The following is an 8,485-nucleotide window of genomic DNA, read 5'->3' on the forward strand; positions in this document are numbered from 1 at the left end:
TTTAAAAAACATTGAGTTATATTCCATATATATTTGAGTATTGAGATTTAATTTTGAGAAAGTTAAATTTGCATATACTTATTGTGCCCATCTGAGTTACTTCTCATGGGTTAAGTCTTCTCCTTAGTGAGCCAGCCAGGCCAAGGGTTCGCTTAGGAACCAACAATGGTTTCTGAGTGTCAGCCATGCCTATGGTGTAGACTCGAGACGTGACACCTATCCCCCTCTAAACGCATTTTTAAAAATATTTTTGTGCATCTTTTCTGCTGATGTGACACTTTTAATCAAGCAAAATTGACAGCGTGTATAACACACGCCGCCACATGTGTAAATATACATATATAAAATTTTTAAAACTTTTTTTATTTTTTATTTTAAAAAACTTCTTATTTTCTTTTTTTTGCATTAAGTTAATACACACAATTTTTAAAGAAAAATTTCCGTGTATTTAAACCATTTTCCATTTTTTTTACCTTCATTCATTGATTTTTCTCTTCTTTTTTCTATTGATTTTATTTATTATTTTTATTTTCTTTCATTTTCCTTTTGATTTGATTTCAAACTTAATTCCAAATGTCTTGTATTTAAAATAAGTTAATTTTGGACAGGTATCAAAACAAGTGAAAAAAATCAAATAAAACAAAAAAATTAAAATCAAGGAACACTTTTAAAAAATATATATTATTATTTTTAAAAAATACACGTAATTTTTCAAAAATAAATAAAAGTGAAAAGATAAGAAACTAATGAAAGAAAAAAAAAGTTTAAAGTGAGGAGGGAAATAAATATTTACAAAGAAATTATTTTTAAATATATATAAGTTTTAATGTCAATAATTATGTGTACTAAATTGTAAATAGACCAATTAAAAAAGGATATGAGTCCAATTTTTTCGAAGTTCATTTGCCTTCAAGAGATGGTGCACACTTTCTATGCCACATCAACAATTAGGGTGTATTTATTCCATTTTAAAATAATTTACAAGGGTAATGGGACCCTAGTTTATAAGTTTAGGTGTGTCGCTGAGATTTCGGTTATAGTTTAAGGGGGTACTTATGTCTTATCCCATAATAAATAGACAAATGCTAGCCACTTCATAGTTACACAACCACCTTGAAGCCTTAAACCGGCAAACACAGCCAGGGAGAATGAGCACAGTCCCACTAGCAGTCCGCGTTTCTAATTCGAGAGGAATGAAAAATGAAAAATGAATCTGTGTGCACTATTGTAACACCCCGAAAATCTATAAGTTAAGATCCGAATCATTTTTCATATGTGTTTAGGGTCCTACCGAGCGCACAGGTGTTAATGTCAATTATTTAGTGTGGAAAAAGATTTGGAGATGAATTAAGGTCATAAGAGTTTTCTAACACAAAATTGAGTTGAAAGTTTTTTTATCGACTGAATTTCAATATAAAATTATATTTGGATAAACTTTAAACAACCATACCTTTTAGAATAGTAAGAGTTAGGCTCCTATCTATGGCTCCTTAGGCCATACTGCCTCTGGAAACAAGAATTAGCAGAAGATACTCGTATCATAAAATATTTTTCTAATGATATTCATTTTATGGATCTTAATAGAAATGTTAATTTTGGGGATTTGGTACTGCTAGCCTTATGTTGCTAAGATGTTAACTTTACCAGTCAAACTTTTAGGGATTTGGTAGTGCTATGCGCACATTGTACTCGTGAATTTGGTATCCGATATCTATCTGCATTATGAGTTCTCAATTAATTTCTCTTTTTAATCTATTTACCTAGACTTTCACCTCCCATAGTGATAGGGAGTTCCTATCATGTATATAGATATAATCAAAGATACAACGGAGAGGGCATAGACCTGACCTCCACAAATACAAAATTAAGTTAGAGCTAACAGCTTCCTAGCTATTTGTTACATGTCTATACTAAGAGGGTTCAATTAATTTGAATTCGTACTGCATAAAAAATTATTTAAAGAAAAAATATTTCCTATATAATTAAAATCTTTTTTCGTATTTAAAACTCAAATTTCAAATATTTAATTAGGACTAAAGGGACCTATCCATCGAACTCCCACACCTAATCTCATTGCGCTCTCGTGAATTTGGGTCACCTTCAAGTAACAATCTTTTTATTTATTTATTAATACTTGATGGCTTATGCCAATACTTAATAGCATCATATTTTAACCGCATTAAATATAAAATATTTGAACCAATGTTGTCTTGTACTACTAAACAGTTCTTTCCACTTTGGATTCGTTTGGTTAGTGGGATATGGAGAACTTGATTGTAACAACTCTTGAAAGATCAAATATAGGTTATATTATATACAATATGTTACATATGGATGTCTCTTTCCAAGTGGAGCCCATCACTTGGAAAGTTAGGCCAAAAATTAGGTACGTTATTTACCTATATATATATGTATAATCTGTGCATTTGAAAAATATATGAACACATAGAATAAGAAGAATATTACGTACTACTTCATCTTATTTCTGCTCTATCTTCCTCTCTTTCCTTTTTACTCTCCCCGCTTTATTTGTTTAAAGATAGAATATTTCATAACACGTTATCAGCATGAGGCTCCGACTATTGTTTTAAGGTAACAAAAAGCGGGAAGAGTTTTATTTAATTTTCTTTTCAGAAAATGGCAAATATTTCCAAACTTGAATTCGTTGCTTTGAACATTTCTGGAAAAGACTACTCCTCATGGGCACTAGATGCCGAAATTCATCTTGAATCGATGGGTCTGGCAGACACCATCAAAGATGATAACCAGGCATCTAGTCAAGACCGTGCAAAAGCTATGATTTTCCTCCGCTACCATCTTGACGAAGGTCTTAAATTACAATATCTTACATTAAAAGATCCCCTGAAATTGTGGAAAAATTTAAAAGAAAGATATGACCACCTGAAGTTGGTCATGCTTCCACAAGCACGTCATGACTGGTTGAATCTGAGACTAATGGACTTTAAAAATATAACTGAATATAATTCTGCTTTATTTAGAATTATAGCTCAGTTAATTTTATGCGGAGATAAAATCACGGAACAAGATAAACTTGAAAAAATATACTCCACATTTCCACCCGCGAATATGCTCCTGCAGCAGCAATATCGCGAAAAAGGCTTTACAAAATATTCTGAATTATTATCTCACTTACTTATTGCTGAATGTCATAATGAATTATTAATGAAAAATTATGATAGTCGGTCCGTTGGTTCTTTGCCGCTCCCTGAAGTGAATCAGACAAATTATAACCAATGAAAAAGAGGTCATGGTCCCAGTCGTGGTCATGGGCGACAAAGAAATTATAATCATGATGCTCGACTGGCACCGAGAAATGATCAGCAATATAAAAGGCAGGGTAAAAAGCCAGAAGCTTTGCCCAAGAAAAATTCAGAAAATGTATGCCATAGATGTGGAGGTGTGGGGCACTGGTCGCGGACTTGCCGGTCGTCAAAACGCTTGGTTCAGCTATATCAGACATCGTTAAAGAGGACAGAAAATAATTCAGAGACAAATTTTATCTCTGAGGACAATATTGAGCCCATGCATCTGGATGTAGCTGATTTCTTTAATTTTCCAGAAGTAAATATGAATGTTGATAAGCCCAATGATATTTAAATAATTCTCTTTGTTGTTGTTTGTATTAAATATTATGTTTGTATTTTTCTAGATCCATGTAAGGAAATAAAATTTTGTATAATAAATCATGTATTAATTATAATATTTACTTTCTTTCCTTTTTGAAGAAAATATGGAAATGCCTCAAATTTTATTTGGATCAATGATCAATCAAGAAGATATTTGTGTAATTGATTGTGGAACAACTCATGCTATTTTTAAAGACGAGAAATATTTTTCCAACTTGCTTAGAAGAAAAGCTAATGTTACTACAATATCTGGCAATTTCAAAATGATTGAAGGCTCCAAAAGAGCTACTATAATTCTGCCTAAGGGGACAAAAATTGTTATAGAAGATGCACTATTTTCTTCTAAATCCCCAAGAAACTTGTTAAGTTTTAAAGATATCCGCAGAAATGGATATCATGTTGAGACACTAAATAAAATGAATATTGAATATCTTGGTATAACCAAGAGTGTCTCACGCCAGAAATATATTTTGGAAAAATTATCAACTCTGTCATCTGGCCTATATTATGCAAAAATTAGTGCAATTGAAGCAGATATGATCGTAAACCAGAAGTTTACTGATCCAAATACATTTGTGCTATGGCACGATCGAATAGGTCATCCTGGATCAATAATGATGAGATGAATTCTTGAAAATTCAACTGGACATCCGTTAAAGAACCAGAAGATTCTTACGAATGATGAATTTTCATGTGCTGCTTGTTATCAAGGCAAATTAATTGCCAGACTATCGATCCTGAAGGTTGGCATCGAATCTCCTGGTTTTTTAGAGCGTATACATGGAGATATATGTGGACCTATTCATCCACCTAGTGGATTGTTTAGAAATTTTATGGTCCTAATAAATGCATCATCTAGATGGTCTCATGTGTGCCTGTTATCATCTCGCAACCTGGCGTTTGCGAAGTTGTTAGCACAAATAATAAGATTGAGAGCACAATTCCCATATTATCCAATTAAGTCCATTCGCCTTGATAATGGTGGAGAATTTACATCCCAAGCATTTAATGATTATTGCTTATCAATTGGGATAAAAATTGAACATCCTGTTGCTCATGTTCATACTCAAAATGGCCTTGCAGAGTCATTTATAAAGCGCTTACAATTAATAGCAAGACCTCTACTAATGAAAACAAAATTGTCAATTACTGTTTGGGGTCATGCTATCTTACATGCAGCAGCACTTGTACGTCTCAGACCGACACATTATAATAAATACTCTCCGTCGCAATTAGTATTTGGTCATGAACCAAATATAGCCCATTTAAGAATTTTTGATTGTGCGGTATACGTGCCTGTAACACCACCACAACGTACAAAAATGGGCCCTCAACGAAGGTTGGACATATATGTTGGGTTTGACTCACCCTCTATAATTAGATACCTTGAACCGTTAACTGGAGACTTATTCACTGCTCGATTTGCAGATTATCGGTTTGATGAAACAATTTTCCCGCCATTAGGGGGAGAGAAAAAAGAACCCGCAAAAGAAAAGGAAATTGCGTGAAAAGTTTCATCACTATCACATTTTGATCCACGTACCCTCACATGTGAACAGGAAGTCCAGAAGATCATCCACTTGCAGAAAATAGCAAATCAAATGCCAGATGTATTTACTGATTTGAAATGGATAACTAAGTCACATATCCCTGTAGTGAATGTACCTATCCGGATTGATGTCCCAAAAGGACCATCTACAAGTATCATAGCTTCTGAATCCCAAATACGCCAGAAGCGTGATAGACCATTGGGTTCAAAGGATAAAAATCCTAGAAAGAGAAGCGTGAGAAATAATAAAAATGATACTACAATAGAACCTCCTGAAGAAGGTTAAGATTTGAGTAATCCTGATATTCTTGAAGAAATTAGTGAACCCGAGACTCAAGTGAATAAAGAACTTTCAATAAGTTCTTTCGGTGATGAGATAAAATTAGATCGATCTAAAATCACTGTTGATAATGTTTTTGCATATAATGTTGCACTTAACCTCATGCAAGATAGTGAAAGTCTTGAGCCTAAATCCGTCGAAGAATGTCGATGTAGACGTGATTGGCCAGAATGGCAAAAGGCAATTCAATCTGAATTAAACTCACTTGCTAAACGTGAGGTTTTTGGGCCTGTAGTCCAAACCTCTGAAGGTGTAAAACCAGTTGGCTATAAATGGGTTTTTGTGCGAAAATGAAATGAGAAAAATGAAATTGTAAGATACAAGGCACGCCTTGTTGCACAAGGATTCTCTCAAAGATCCAGAGTCAACTATGAAGAAACATATTCACCAGTTATGGATGGAATAACTTTTCGATATCTCATCAGTTTAGCTATACATAAAAATCTTGAAATACATCTAATGGATATAGTTACAGCTTACCTTTATGGTTCACTTGATAATGAAATTTACATAAAAATTCCAGATGGATTAAAATTGCCTGAAGCATGTAAAAAGTCTCGGGAAATGTACTTAATAAAACTGCAAAGATCATTATATGGTTTAAAACAATCAGGGCGTATGTGGTATAATCGCCTCAGTGAGTACTTGATAAATGAAGGCTATATAAATGATGTCATTTGTCCATGTGTTTTTATTAAGAAAACGGAATCAGAGTTTGTGATACTCGCCATTTATGTTGATGACATAAATCTCATTGGAACCCCTGAAGAGGTCCAAAAGGCGATTGAATATCTAATAAAAGAATTTGAAATGAAAGATCTCGGAAAGACAAAATTTTGTCTAGGCCTGCAAATTGAACATTTAGCAAATAGAGTTTTTGTCCATCAATCTGCCTACACTGAAAAGATCTTAAAAAGATTCTACATGGACAAAGCATATCTATTAAGTACTCCAATGGTTGTTCGATCACTTGAAGTGGAAAAAGATCCATTTCGACCTCCAGAGGATGATGATGAACTTCTTGGTCCTGAAGTACCATTGTAACAACCCCTAAAATATTGTATGTCGGTATTTCAATTCTCGACGGAAATAATACAGCCTCTGTATTTTGGGCATAACTTTTCATAGGTTGGTCCAAATTAGGTGATTCGAATTTCTGGGTAACCACAACATCCTTACCTACAACTTTCATGAGAACATATCTTAAGATTCAGAGTATAAGTAGGTCAAATAAATTAATCTTTGCAAGATATAGTACTGTAACGGAATTGAGTGTTTATAGAAGAAAATTTATATCTCACTGTAGATTGCTCCAAATTGGTTGATTCTTGAACGATATGAAACTAGACTTCCATATCTACAATTTTTATGAAGACACCAAATCCTAATAAGGAATTTATCTTATTCAAACGCAGCTCCGAAAAAGAGTATTCTGTTAAAAAGAACTCATCTTACCTACCATGGAAAGATCTAGATACATTTGACATCATGCATGACATAAATTGTCCTCCATTTAACATCATCCATGACATCAATATATTTCATTAAATTTTTAGATTTTTCTTTATAATTATTTTATTTATTGTTAGGTCCCTCTTTCCCACCTATAAATACCCACCTTATTTCCTCATTTTATTCATCAAGCTTTCTTAAGCATTTCTTCTCTCTATATACTTCTTCTCAAATATAGTTTTAGTTTTAGTAGTATAAAAATACTACTCCGGTGATTCTTATACTCCGGATAGTACACAAAACTCTCTGGCGAGAAGAAAAGGCTAGGGGTCCAAGATTGTTCCAATTTGGAGTAAACCTTCAGATTTAAGGTATGTAAGGCTTTCATAGCATTGGATTGAGTTCGTCCATGCGTCCAATATTTAAATTCATTATAATTGAATTATAGTTGAATTTTATCCAAATTTTGAATTCTAAATGAAATAATTCTTCTTCTATTGAGTTGGATATATTTATGCATTAATATTATTATTATTGTTATCTCTCATATTATTGGAATTATTGTTCATGGCTACTTTCCCATGAATCCTAATTGATTTGATATTCATGAATATTTTTATACACGTTTTGAGTAAAGATGTTGGCTTTTTTTTATTTTCATTGATAAAAAGAAAGTTATATGAATTAATACTATATATGTATTTTATTGAGTTTTGAAAGAGCAAAAGAGTTGAGTTTGAATGAATTTGAGCAAATGATATTTTGAGTAAAATGTTTTGATGAGATGTAAATGATATTTTTGGAAGTATAATGATTGATGAACATAAAATGAGATGAGTTTGATGATTTAAATTAAAGTCCAATGAGACTAGATGATGAGTTTAATATGAGCACATATTTTGGGAGTAGTATTGAGCACCGAGTTGGGTAAGAGTTTAATTGACTCAAACCCCAGAATTACGTAGCCAGCGTAGGATGGAGGCTATGCCTCTTAAGTCCCAAAAAGAGGACTTTGATGAGTGGATCCAAGATGGTGATGTCCTTTACCCTGGCAAGGTATTGGATGGATGTGGCAACGACATCGCTTCGTTGTATCATCGCTAGCTCATAAGTGATGGTTGTCGGTTAGAGAAACTCCCAACTGAGTAAGCAATTCTTATTACTATTATTTTTATTATTATATTTTAAACTTGCATTACATATTGATGTTGAGATGATGTTGAGTTCTGAGCTGAGTTTTATTGAGAGGAGTATCTTGATATCTGTCCTTACCTTCCTGCCATTTTACATACTTGTACATTCCACTTACTGACGTCATTCAACCTGCATCGTTTTATGATGCAGATACAGGTGTTAGAGATCCTCAACAGGCGCATCGTTGAAGATCATTTCTTTTCGGCTATTTGGTGAGTCCTTCTTGTATTCGAAGGAACTCCTTATCCTTTTATTATTATTGAGTGTGATGTTTCTTTTGAGGTAGCCATGGACATGTCATTG

Source organism: Solanum dulcamara, chromosome 4, assembly GCF_947179165.1.
Source record: "Solanum dulcamara chromosome 4, daSolDulc1.2, whole genome shotgun sequence".
Classification (NCBI taxonomy): Eukaryota; Viridiplantae; Streptophyta; class Magnoliopsida; order Solanales; family Solanaceae; genus Solanum; species Solanum dulcamara.